This window comes from Colius striatus, chromosome 6 (assembly GCF_028858725.1).
Source record: "Colius striatus isolate bColStr4 chromosome 6, bColStr4.1.hap1, whole genome shotgun sequence".
NCBI lineage: Eukaryota > Metazoa > Chordata > Aves > Coliiformes > Coliidae > Colius > Colius striatus.
In genome coordinates, this window is record NC_084764.1 from 3,688,730 (window position 1) to 3,702,747 (window position 14,018).

General features: G+C 41.9%; 1 protein-coding gene across 1 annotated transcript in view; it reads right to left on the minus strand.

The window, feature by feature from the left end:
* RGS6 (regulator of G protein signaling 6) overlaps window positions 1–14,018 on the minus strand; it is a 198,078-nt gene that overhangs the window by 130,097 nt on the left and 53,963 nt on the right. The window lies entirely within an intron of this gene.

A 14,018-nucleotide genomic window follows, 5' to 3' on the forward strand; every position in this document is an offset into this window, starting at 1 on the left:
CACCTTTCATCTTAGTTTGACTTTGTACAGCAAAACAGCAAATCCATTTGAGCTAACACTTCCTATTTCACAGAGCATTTATTATGCAGTGTCCACCTATTCAGGTTAGCATCTGAGAGTACTAAGATTTAGCTGTTTAAAGTTCAAGTGCTCACTAGTTTAGTGCAAGTACATGAGAGCAGAACTGTTTTGTAAGGAATGAGCCTAAAGAGTTTACTTGTGCACTTAAAAACATGAATTTAATGGAAAACAGAAGCATGTGAATTTAACCCAGGAGATGAGCATCTGTGTGAGGTGCCATCTGTGAGAATGAGTAGATGGTAAGGATTAAATGTAATACAGTGAGGATGCTAGTTGCAAACCTTGAACTCTTAGCAGGTTTTATATATCACAAGGCCGATCTCATGCTGAAAGGTGGGATGCCCTTTGGGGATGCTTGGTATTTAGCAAAGATTGCCAAGTCAGGCTCAGGACATCTTTGATAGGAGTGACACAGACAAATTGGCCAGCTCCTTGGTGTGCAAGAAAACAAATCAGGAAGAAGTGGGCACCAAATTCCCATTGAGTTTTAGTCTATCAAACAATATTAATGTAATATCATTTTGTGGATTTAATTTCAGCAGAATATTTTGTATATTTCAATGCACTACCAACACACCTCATTTTAGCCCCACATTATACCAGTGTTATGCTTTTCTTTCTTTCCCCTCCTCAATTTATATTCCATAGACATAGAAATGGAAATTGCTTTCTATCACAACAGCCAGTAGACTTTTGTAAAGGAAATAATAGAGCATGTTTTCAGATTAATACATGCACAGAACTGATCCTTCCCACTCCAACCACACTACTGCCTGGGCTCCCTAGTAATGCTCACTGTTCCAGAGCTGTTTAATGGCTTCAGAAATACCTGGTAGTGTTACACACCCAAGCTGAAGCTCAGAAGATGAGAGTGCTGGGAGAAAAAAGGTGTCTCCCATTCTCTTCTCTTGTTCACCTTCATTCCCCAACAGCTAAAAATGACCATGTTCCCAGTGAAGCTCCTGGTATTATCACTGCTGCTCAAATGCCACAAGCAAGCTGGAGCATTGCACCTGGGCCAGGGAAGGTTCCCAGGGATGCACAAGGAGCTCAGGATGTCTTCCCGAGTGGTGAGGAGGAGTGTGAACTGTGTTCCCATCTCACATCCAACACCAGGCAAGGTGTAAACACACCCAGTGCACCAGAATTCCTCTCAGGCACCATCTCCTGCTCAAACACAGCTCTGATCCCAAGGCACATAACAATCACATACTGTGTCACACCAGCACTTTTTCTTGCCCACTAAAGTTTTCCGATTGTGACCATCACCGAGTTCTTTAGAGGAAGGAGCTGAAGTCTCTCAAATGAAGTTCTACACAGAAGTAGCTCAAAAGAGCTGCTTACAGACCTTCAAATGAGCATATATACATACACATGTATGTATAGACTATGTGTATTCATGTATATGTATAAATCATTCATATGATGACCCACAAATGTTTTGATCTCAGTGAGCTTAGAATACTTTTATGATAGTTTATCATCCATTCCTGTTCACAGGCAAGTGGGTTTCCTCAGTTATCTGTGCATTTCAGTCATATCTTACACCTTTACAATGGTAGAAGGGAATGTTGAAAGTAGAGATCTGCAGTGGTCCTGGGACTGTCTGTTCCTCAGACCGAAAACTTGTCAGCGCTTCTTCTGAGACACATTTTGCCCATAAGCACTCAAATGAAACGTGTATGAAAAGAGAGTCCCCTAAGGACTCACACAGCCTCCCAAAAGGATCATTATAAAGAAACCAAAACCTGTGCTGATCTGCATGTAGAAAGGAGGATAAATTATTTGTGAGACATTACAGCGAGACTTCATTTTCATGTCGGGCAAAGATAGGTGGGAATGACTGCATTAACATTCATGCACAACATCCAGCAGCACATGGTACGTAACACAGGCCTCAATTTGAGATCTGTGTTATGAGAGATTATCTCCCTATATCCCTTCATTATGACACACACCGCTGGCAGACTTGCAGTGAACTACTGCTGCTATCTCAAAGCAAGCTACAGCAGTTCTTCTTTTCTCTCTCAAAGGACACTTAGGTTTAACCAATTGCTTTTCAAAGGGCAGTTTGCTCCTGGATAAAATTGCTAATATAAAGGAACATGGTCATGTACTACTTCCATCCTGATCATCTCACTAACTGTACTCACCAATACAAACCACAAGCAGTTTATGCACCTCTGCAACTTGGGATTTGCATAAAGAGAAGGGTCAGTCTGTTTCTATCAGCAACAACTTGTATATGTTGTGGATTTCTAAGCTGACTTGCTCACTTTTATCATTTGCTTATATTAAGGAAGCTGCTTGGTGTAAAAGCTTTCAGCTTTGGGCTGATTTCTGGGAGAACAAAAATGACCTAAAGATGTAAGAGGGACCATGTGCCCAGGACAGGTTAAAAATTAACAAGAGAAGCTTGACCCAACATGTGTCTCAAAAGAAGAATTACATCCCTTAGGATATCACCATACCTTAGGATGAAAACAAATGGATCATAACTGCAGAATTCAAGCAAATAAAAAACCAGAACAATTTGGGAAATCTTAATGGTGGGGCCTGTTAGCTCCAAAACTTGTTCCAACTGGCTGCTTGGTAAGTAGGGTTTGCATGTGTCAAGGACATGTTTATTCCTCATTCTCTGCGTTGAACTCGGAAGTCAGGAGCCCATCTCCACTCCACAGGCTTTCCCAAAAGTCCTCACTAGAGTGTTAACTCCAGCTACTGTTAGAACCATTTCATAGTGCCAGCTGAAGAGTACAAATCAGGGAAGCTGTGAATAAACTATTTGCAGTGTTAGAAGTCAGCCCTCAGCTCTCCACAGACACCACACGCTGATATCCACAGGGATGAGACAAAGGGAGTTGCTGTCAATAACACTGGAGATCGTGTCTGCAAATGTGCTTGTGGGTATCATGGCAAAAAAACCTTGGAAACACTGCAGCTGAAAGCCTCTGAGCTTGCTTTTCTAAGCTGTTGTAGAATGAACTGACACACAGTTTTACCAAAGTTGCAGTTTTGAGCTGTTACAGGAGTTACAGAGAAGTCCTGCAGTTCGTGAACATTACGTGCATCTCTTCTTAAGCAGACTGAGCTGAGACCACTGCCCTGTTCAGTGCCTGCACCAGTCAGCAGGGCAGCTCCACTGGAAAACATCACAAGTCCTCACAACTTTTGAAGATAGAGATAGAGATTACATGGAAAGGTAAACTGAAAAAACTCCCAGATGTCCTGACAGCACAAAAGGCCACTGTTTTTCCTTCTCTTTTATGCTTGTACCTCCTGAGGTCTTGGACCTCACCTTTACCACCTTCCTTTCCTCTCCTAACTAGAGCTCCCCATTCAGATTTTAGCTTGCTACATGCATAAATAGCTGCTCCTTTCATTCTTCCTTTTGCACAGAAGCTTAACCTTGTTGCACAACTCAAACAACAGTAACACACTGATTTCAAGCAGTAGCTCATGTTTGTACATCCAGCACCCCTAGTCTCTCTGCTCTCCATTTTGATTTAACATTTGGTTCTTGTTGGCCCATTCGGTTCCTCTTGTTGCTGTTAAACACAGTAGCCTTTCTCTCTGCAAATCCTGCCATCTGGAACAGTCTTTTACTTACATGTCAGCAAATCACTTGCTTTTAAAAGTCTGGAAGTGTATCTTGTCTACCTCTTCCTTGAAACTAGATTCCTTTACCACTGAGAAAGTGAAACCACTACCCATAGGGCTGGTTTCCCCTCCATACTCAAAAGAAATGCTGTCATGAACCAACCTTCTCAAAATCACATACACACAAAGCAAAACCCAGACCAATCAGATTAACCCAATCTTATTTTGTTTCATTCTTTTTTTTAAGCAGACCATATGACAAAACCACGAGGCATCTGGGGATACAGTTTGCATGAAAAGCTTTTACACAAAATAAAGCTGTCTCACTCTCTTAACTGGCCAGTATTGCATGTGCTTGGAATTACTTGTGATGAAACAAACAGCCTCCAAATAAACAGCAAAAGTCAATTATTTGTGTCACCTACTTTGAAAACATTTGCTTGGAATAGAGCAATTAGTAGTTTGTGAAACAAATAGTGACAGCTGATAACTGCTGCTGATATGCTGCCTGGCATTACTCTCATGTTTTAGAATCAAAAAATAGACAGTAAAGTACATCTATTTCAACACTTTGTGCATTACTAGCTATCTCTCTCAATATGCTATCAGAATTTCAACTGAACAGCCCTTGCTTTTCTAACATCGTTATTCTGTCAACATGGCGCTACAATAACTCAGAATACAGGGTTAGCCCCAGCTGTTGGGTAGATAACAACATAACCTTATGGTGGCAACAAAAGGTATGTCTGTGGTCAAGAGTCTCAAGTGGTGAAGCCTCTATGCATTAGGCCAAAGATTTTTACTTGGAGTCATAAGCTGAAGAGCTCATTTCAAAGAGAGTATCTGCTGCCCTGATAGTTAGGAATTGAGAGCTGTGAAATGGTAGACACAAGGATGACCAGCTGTCGAAGGAAAACTACAGCAGCTTTAAGCAAGTGACAGAAAGGTACAAGGTACTAACTCTTTTACAGGCTCCCAGAGAAAATGCTTTTATCTTGCACTGCTGCTCTCCAGTTGATCTGGCCCTCAACCAGGGTATGACTTCAAATCATTGCCATGGAGATAGGTCCACGTGGGAGTTACCACACTGTGCAGCTCCAGTGAGACAAAGCTGTAACAAGAGATGGTACCGATTCCTGCCCCAGGTGTTGCACAGCACAGTCAGCACTCAGATTTTTTTCTGGAGAGCTACTCCGTCCCGGTTGGTCTGTTTTGATGACCTCCTCAAGGATGTCTCATGCCAGTGTGTGTGTGGTTCTGTCTGAGACCTGATTCAAAACTGCAGAAGCCTTCCAGCTCTTTTCACAGGTTTTTCAGGGAAGGCTAAACTAGTTTATAGCTTCTGCACTTTTAAAAGCTGCAATCATTTTATGAGGTTAAATATTTTAACTTGATTTCCCTTGCAGTTATGGTACCATAACAATGTTACCTTTTCATCTTACCTCCATATATCAGACAATGTATGAATCGTTTGGCAAAATATGACCACCTCCAGCCTCAAGTACAGGAGCTACAAGCAGGGAAAGTTTCTTTCTGCTATAGATGTGAGAATGTAGGAGAATACCAATGGAATAAAGCTGCTATTTTTACCCTTTGGACATCAAAAATTCATCATTAAAACTAACAATTAGAGAAAGGATCTGAAAGCAATACATGTTTCAAGATGGAAAATTCTTTGTGAGACAAAGAGGTGAAAACATCATGGCATCAGTTTAAAAATAATCACGGACTGAGGTCTGACAGGGAACAGTACACAGGAGGGCAACAAAATAACTGCAGAGGATACTTTTGGGGCAGGCACATAACCCTTAGTGCAATCACCTTTGGAAAACTCAGCTTGGAGCAGGCTATGAAATGCAAACATTAAGCCCTCTCTAGAAATCCTTGTATGAGGTACGTGCAAAAGGTGTAACACATATTTTGCCTTGATTCTAAATTTCTTTGCCCTCAAAAGGTCTCTGCCCCACAGGACCTGGGGAGTATAGCTCTGTGTTTGGCATGTTTGTTATTTGCTTTACAAATTAATCTGAAAGACACATTCCAGGTGCTTTTTTATAATGAATGTTGTAGTTGATAGATAAAACGTTGCCAGTAGCTGAGGCTCTATCCTTTCACTTCTATAACTACCTTTTCACTTGCTTCTTCCTGACTCATGTGGAAATCCCAGCTCCTCAACTCCACCTCTACATTGGAAGCAGTAGTCCTTAATCAGATATGAAATGGGCAAAGGAATGAATGAAATGGATTAACATGACGAGTATTTGCTGCTCTCAAGGCAGCAAATTGCAGACTGGCTGAATAGAAATAGACAAAACATTACAAAAGAGGTCTGATTGGTTGTTTTTGACTGCCAAAAAGTTGTTCTGAGAGAAAATCACTGACCCTTTCTGATGATGATAAGAACAAGGAAGAGGCATCACTTCCTCCCCCACCAAAATACCTAAAGATTCTGATGTTAAAGAAGAAATCACATTGAATCCAATTAAAAGACAGATTAGCCAGTTGCATGTACTTATTGATGAGAATGATGCTGTTTGGTGACTTGGGAATTACTTTGAAATGCATATTTTAAAATACTTTGTTTAGGCTTTCTGGTCTTCTTGAACTTTGCAAAGGTCAGAATAAAACAGCTCAAGTTTGGGCTTTGTTCACGTGCTGCACACAAAAGGTTATTCCAATAACCTCACAGAAAAGACACTGCAGCCTTTCTGTCAGGAACACACCTGAGGAAAGCAGTTTCTTTTATTTTAGCCAAAAAGAATGTTTTAAGTCATTTTTTTAAACCTCATTTTTATTTGGAAGAAACGCCACCAATTTTACTGGAGTCTCCTATGTGCAGTGCAGTATCAGAAGTTGCCTCACAGTGGCTCTGCATCCAATTTGGAAAACCTTGTATGAAGGGGAGGAGATGAGGAGAAAGTGAGGTGAATACTGCATCCCCAGATAGAGCTAGAAATTCCAGATTTAAACCTGCCATCCACTCTTACCCAAGCCTGAAATACACCAAGAGTATCTCTCAGGCTTCTCTGTAAAAGACAAGTGGAAATATTTAGGCAGTCCCAGAACTTTAGGACATCAACATACCTCCTGCAGGGCACTTTCACTGCACTAATAGGCTCCTGACAAGTTGAGCAATGATGGTACACTTGGTGATGAAATGGAGTTGGCCAGTGGGATCCCAGGCAGTGCCAACCCACTTGGGCCAAGTGCAGCACGATGGTGCCCAGACCCACCGTGAGTCTTGGCAGAACAGTGAACTCAGCCTTGCAGCAATCTGATTCTGACAAACGATGTCTTCAAAGCACGTAAATAAACTTTGCTGATGCTTGTCTTTCCTCCAGGATTCACAGAGGACTTAACAAATACTAATGCACTCTCTGTAACAGACTTCTTGTTTAGCAATCCCAGGATTTATATCCCAGTACAACTGGCAAACGTCGTTTCACTTGAATGAGAGATGCTTCAGCAGCATCATCACTTGCTGGTTTAACATAACTAATCTGTCTTCCTTCAAACTAGCATTTAGAGACAATCCCTGTGCCTTTTGAAAGAATAAAACAGCTGAAGTCTCATCTCTGGCTTAAAGACTGTTGACAAGGTTGAATGAAAAGACTATTTCACTAGAGCTGATAACAGCTGGGAATAAGAGTTCTCTCTCAGTAACATCTGGGAATACATGAATACTCTGGATTTCATCCTGTTCTTTCAGCAGTAAAATTCCACTGAAGCTGTAAGGCAATACATCCAAACAAAATAATTGCACTGTATTGACAAACATGTTTATTCCCTTAAGTCCACCTAAGCTTTAAAGCTAAAGGGACATTTGCATGATGAGTCCTGAGTTCATTCCAGCAGATTAGGACGCCAGACCTATTTTGAGACTAGGTTGGTTGCTACTGCCCATTTTCATACCCAGATGATACAATCTGCCTTGAATTACTTTTCCTCATGCCCAAGGAGTGCCTGATGTAAACAAAGCTATTTTTTCCCATCATCTCATCTGCCTGGTGTGTTTTCTAGCCAGCCAATCACGTGCACAAAAGCCAGTATTTTCTTTTAGGACTAACACTTGATGACCTTGAAAAAACCCGCAACAGCAGCCTGTGGGAAGCCTGAGGAGATCAAAGAAACAATTCAGCTTTGTATTCATTTGCCTGCTATCTATGTCTAGCACTGTCTGGAGTGTTGCTACAAGAAGTGCCTATTACTATTACGCTCAGCAAGCACAGTAACAGAGCTGCAGAGGCCAGTAAACAAAAAGCACTGTGCTGCACTGAGTGCTCCATCCCTGTCAATAAATTGCCAGAAATCCCCAGAGAACAAGAATTACACTCTGTATATCTAGATAAGCTTCTATCTAGAACCTCAAATGATCTACAAACATTATACCAATGCATTTCTGAGATACAGTAGGTGGGGGGTGTGTGTAGCAATTCATCTATCGCTCAAAATACTTCCAGATTGGTACTACATGGAGTGCTGTTATGCAGTAATTGAACATACTTGGAGAACATCCTAATTCATTTAAAGTGCTGGGAGATTTTAAGAAATTAATGTAAAACTGAAGTTAGACCCACCTGTAGATTTGAAACTACCCTATGTACAAAGCTGCTGTAATAAGAGCAGGGAGCCAAGACCTCAGCTTTATGTTTAAGGCAGGAGATTCTGCATTTTGCAACAAAAGGCTGTGGGCCAGCCAGGTTACCTATCTGGAGAGATGAGGAAAGAGAAGCCAAGCATGTTGATACATCTCAGCGCTGTCTGCTTTATAAAGTCAGTAATAACTAATAACTAACTGTATTCACATTGCTCAGGAGAGTATTTATCTACTCCCACCTGCTGACACAGGAGAGCAGACAAGCACCAAGGCAAACAGCAGGAAGCTGGGGAGAATCCCTGGGATGTAACTCAGAATTACATGGGTCCTCCAGTGGAAAATAACTAAAATCCACAAGTGGGGATAAAGAAGTCCAGAGAAAACTGTCTATTTACTACTGCAAGGACAGAGAGCTTGCACTGTGCTTAGAGCAACTGGTTTTGTAACAGTCAATGTTTCAAAAATGTATCTGGAAAGATTTCCAGATTGTACATTCTTAATTTGTATCTCTGAGAACATTGAGGGTGGCCACAGAAGAAATGAGAAGGATTAACAGGCTTGTTTCCTCCTCCCTCCCCAGTGAGGGTGAGTCATGTCCATCTTAATCAGAACTATAGCACAACTCCTTTTTCTTCTCCCACCTCCCCAAGCCTCCCCTCCAAAACCTGTCTGCTATTACCAGGCAAGACCAGTCCCTGGCATGATAGATGTCTACAGCTGTCAGTACACTGCAGTAAAATCAAGTGCAGTTTCCATTTTCCATGATGGATCCTCTAAGTCTCTCTGTGGTAGATAGTTACACAACTCAGTATCCTTCCTGGAAGGGAACTTAATTCGCCCTTGTACAACAGGAGGTGAATCAACGATGCCGTTACACAACTGAAACGCAGCCAAGATCCCGAAATGAGCATCCTTACTGTCACATTGAAAGCATGTCTGTGCCATTCCTCATGTTCAGGACACAGAGGGATGCATTTGCAATGACTTTGGTTACTTTGCCAGCTCCTTCTCTTGTCACTGGAAAGAGAGAGGCTGCTCCAAGGGGAAATTCAGAACAACAGAAGCTAATCTCCTTCTCTGAATTGCCCTTTCTAGGAAGCCTGTGTATGCTTGCTGCCAGCCAAAGTCACATCTGTCACCCAAGTCTCAACATATTCCTTGCACATATTCCTTGGAGAAAAACTACAGTGTTTGTGATTTCCTACATAACACCCAGAGGAGCTTGCTTGGCCATGTTTCAGGCCTCTCAAACTACTAAAAGCCTATTTTAACCCTTTGTATTTTGAAAACTACTCATGTTCTGATTTCCAAAATAGTCTGCAGATCTACTGGGCACCTGGAGAAGTTTAGATTGGCTATTAAGAACAATTCCTTCAATGAAATGGTTGTTAGACACTGTTCCAGGCTGCCCATGGAGGTGGTGGAGTCCCCATCCCTGCAGATATTTAAAAGACATGTAGATGAGGTGCTGAGGGACGTGGTTTAGTGGTGGATGTGGCAGTGCTGGGTTAATGGTTGGACTCTAGCTTCTTAAAGATCTTTTCCAGTCAAAATGATTCTATGATATTTTTTGGAGTAAGAACATAAAAACTATTTAAAATCACCAAGCATATGAGGGTTATAGAAGAGTCAAGCCCCAAAAAGCAACATGCACAAGACAGAATAAGAAGTTCACTATCAAACATGCTTGGTAAAAGTGCTCATGTATGAGATCACGGGTGAAACAGCTGTTTAGATGGTGACTTTCTGGAGTCTTCAGGAGCAGAACACACATTCTCTAGCCCCTTCCTAGCAAAGTGAAACCAGTAATTCACTTATCACCAGAGATAAGCAATGTGGTGCAACCCATCCAGCAGTGGGTAGCTTATATGCTTCGTAACAGGTTGGAAAACTACTTGGAGATGTTCTGATGTCTCCGTAAACAAGTGCCAGATATAAGTATCACATTTACTAATGCACTGAACACGCAGCACTGACGTACACAAACTCCAAGCAAGATTGTCCTGATGTATTTAAAACATGCCCACAGAAGGATATGTCAGCAAATCTGGGCTCCTTAGCCTCCTCATTTTCAGCACCATGTCAATTTTAAATGATTCTGGCTGAGTGAGATGGCAGGCTGCTGAAAACACTGTCAGCAATTGGTAGGCTGACTCCATTAAAGTACTCAATATTGCTCACATTGGTTCAACAGGAACTTAAAAAATGCTTCCCCTCTGAAATTGAATTAATAAGATTCTCCTTCACGTTGCCCACAGCATGAATAGCTCACAATCCACACAAACACAGTGTTCACCTGACCACAGGTCATTTTGCATTCAGCAAAAAGAAAACTGCAAGTGGAAAAATGACCAGAAATGCAGAGGATATCATTCTGACCATCAGTCAAAAAACTGTCAAAGTTCATATAGAACACAAGGTGAGAAACAGACCAGATATGCACAGCAAAGCTGTGGGTGGGGAGAGTGAGAAGGGGTGTCCCAACTTTTACTGAAAGGTCTTTGCTGAGCTATGGCAATGTCACACTTTCTTGCATTAAAAGTAACTTCCAAGCTCAGAATTGCACTACTAACTCTATCGGTGGCTGAAGGAGATTATGGCACCCAGAGATGGGGCCTGTGTTTGAATGTATCACTGAATTTTATTTGGCTTTAAAGCACAGAAATGTTTTCCTGATGCTGGTAAAAACCTGCCAAACCCCCATTTATGTTGTAAAAACAGTAATTGTGAAATTAACAGCTGTGAGTATTTAAGAACACTTTGTCCCATCTCCAAAGCTCAACCCTGGGTGGCCTTGGAAGATCCTAAAAACACACAGCGCTGGATCCTTGAACTACACCTGCCTCAATCTCCACTTTCTAATATTCCCCAAGATCAAATGAAACCCCAGGTCCTCTACTTGGTTCTACTACACAAAGCCTTAACCATTGACCTATGCAGCCTGGAGAGCCGGGCCAAGAATGACAGGGCAAAGTTGCAGATGTAATAAGAGGCACTACACTTGCAATACCAGGAGCAGGAATATGACTGGTGCATCTAAGAAAGTTGATGCATGTCCTGGAGACAGCTTATATTCTATTCTACCCCTAAGCAAAGAAGGAGGCAGCAGAGAGAAGGAATGATCATAGCCACCTGCTCTCTTTATCCTGACACAACCTTTTCTTTCCATGGGGCACTTTTCCCAGCATAAGTCTCCCGTTGCTCTGTAGCCTGAGGATTAGAGACCAGCCAGGCAGTTTATACAAAGGCCTTAATTTGACAGTAAGTCTCCTTAGTTTCAGCATCTTTTACTGCCTTTGTCCTTCTTTCTTTCTTTCTTTCCTCTCCAGTTCTGATGAATCCTTTCCTTAATGGCAATCACCAAAGAAATAAAAGTAATTATTAGAAGAGGAAGAAGAACATCTGGAAAGCGATATGCATCACACTAAAGCTTTACAACAGATTCCTCCATTACTCATCTTATTTGAATATAGTTGATCAGACAAGTATATTTTATTCCACATCTAGACCAAAGTTTCCTCATGATGTACTGAGATAAACAGCTAGCTAGGTACTCATCAAACCTCCACAACAAAATTGGTGAAATCATGCCAAATGCAATTGAGTCAGACAAAGCTGGAACAAAAAACTGCACAGTGGCAGAGTACTGCTCATGTTCTTCTGAGTCACACATCACAAAAGGTATTTAAAATATGAGACTTCAAGCATTTGGGAGATGGAAGGCAGGCAGTTTTTTAAAGTCATGCCAACTTTGTAACGGAGATGCTTTGAAAATTGACTGTGTTTCCTGGCCAGCAATTTTGCTGCCTCAGTAATTAAAGCCTCTCGTATTACCATAAATGTCACGTAGTTTTAGGAGTTTTCAAAAGGAGTTGAGTTTACAGGACAAAGCATATCATAAAAACATCTAAACCCTCTTCTGTAAGCCAGAAACCTGGAGCCCCTCTAGAGATATGCACAGAGATAGCTTTTGTGGCAATAGGATCTGGAGGTAAGCTAGATCTAGTGAAGGCAAACCAATGGACACAAACACATTTCTCTCTCTCTGAGTGAAGGAAGATTTGCCATTTCCCATCCTTCAATTCTGTTGCTGAAGCTCTGCCAGTGGACCCTTTGGAGAGATGTGCCAAGCAGGAATGTCCAAGTGCACTGTGCTTTCCACACTGACCACTTCCCACAGTCCCTGCAACCTTGTGGTTGCCTCTCCTCCAAAGGACCTTCTTCCCCCCCAAGCACTGCCACTCAACTACACCAGTGTCCATATCACCTTGTCTGCACAGTCAGTCTGTGCAAGTGAACCAACACCCCAGGACACTCACCTGGAGGCAGTCAGGGAAAGATTTTAAACTAGAATCAGAGGTGTATCCAGTCTCCATATCTACAAGAGAATTGTGATCTGATAAAACACATTCTAATAGTGGCAGTAAAAGCTGAAAGAAACAGCTGAAAACTTTGATGAGCAGCACTACAATGCCCACCTTTTTGGCATTCTGGATACCTGAGTCAGTACACTTGTTTGGACTAAGATGTCAGTATGTTACTCTCCTTCTCCAGGAGAGACTGAAAAACTAGCTTTAGCCCAAAACAAATACCCTGGAACATGACAGGCACTGTTAGGGAATCATGCCAGCAGAGAATTTAGAACAAAACAGCATCACTATTTCTCATCTTCTCTCCTGTGAAAAAGTGCCACAATTAGAACAGCTTGAAATAAAACTCTGGAAGGAGTGTTTTAACCATCCTAAATTTCTAGTGCCCCACACTTCTCCATCTTGTGAGATGTGACTCGCATACTTGTGCATTTGGAAAGTGAAAGGCTACTCATTTCCTCACCAGTGCATAATTTTCCTTTGGTAAGACAGTGTTTGGATTCAGAATGTTTACAAAGGAAAGAAATGTAATTCCACCAAACCCCTCCTGCTACTGTTGGCAGGTCTCTTTGTTAGTGGTAGCCAGCTCTGCCAACCATCAGGCAAACACTTCTGATCAAGGCTGAGTTCAGGAGAAAGTGTCCTTTTTGCTGTTGATCACGATTGTCTTCCCGGAGTAACCCATCACTCACAGCCCAGCAGTGCTCTCATCAAAAGAAACAGGCTTGACAACTTGAAGACTCAGGGAAAAGAAATTGTCCTGTCCTGTGAATAAGTGCTGTTGTTTTCCATACCTTGCTCTGCTCTACTTACAGCTCTCTGGTGCAAGACCTCAGTGAATACTGAGAAACAGACACAAAAAACCCAACCCAAGCAAGAACTGCTTGCTAATATTTACTCAGAGCTAATAGCAACTTCTTTTAGTGTAATTCACTTCCCAATGAGCATGTGTTGCACAGATGCAACTTCTGACCTGCATTTGCAGGAGCATGCTTCCAAGTACAGGTAGATTAGACAGATAAGTGTCCAACGGCATGATACAGCCTGATGTCTGTAGGCTTCTTCTGCGTGTGACAGATCTACCGCCAGATGAAGTGGCCAGCAGGAACTCTGCCCATCTCACACATCAGAGTGCTTCTTGATCCATCAGGGTGAGATAGAGAAGGCACACCAACTAAATTCCCCTCCCTTTCACCAGCACCATCACACTGAGTCTGGTCCATGAGCCAGACACCAGCCACAAAGCTTGTTCTATCTTCTCACAGTGAGCTACAGCTCCACAAGAAAACCAGACCTTACACTTCATGTGGCACATTTGGACTTAATACTCTCTTATTTTTTAAGATACAGATATGTGTCTATGTTTTAAG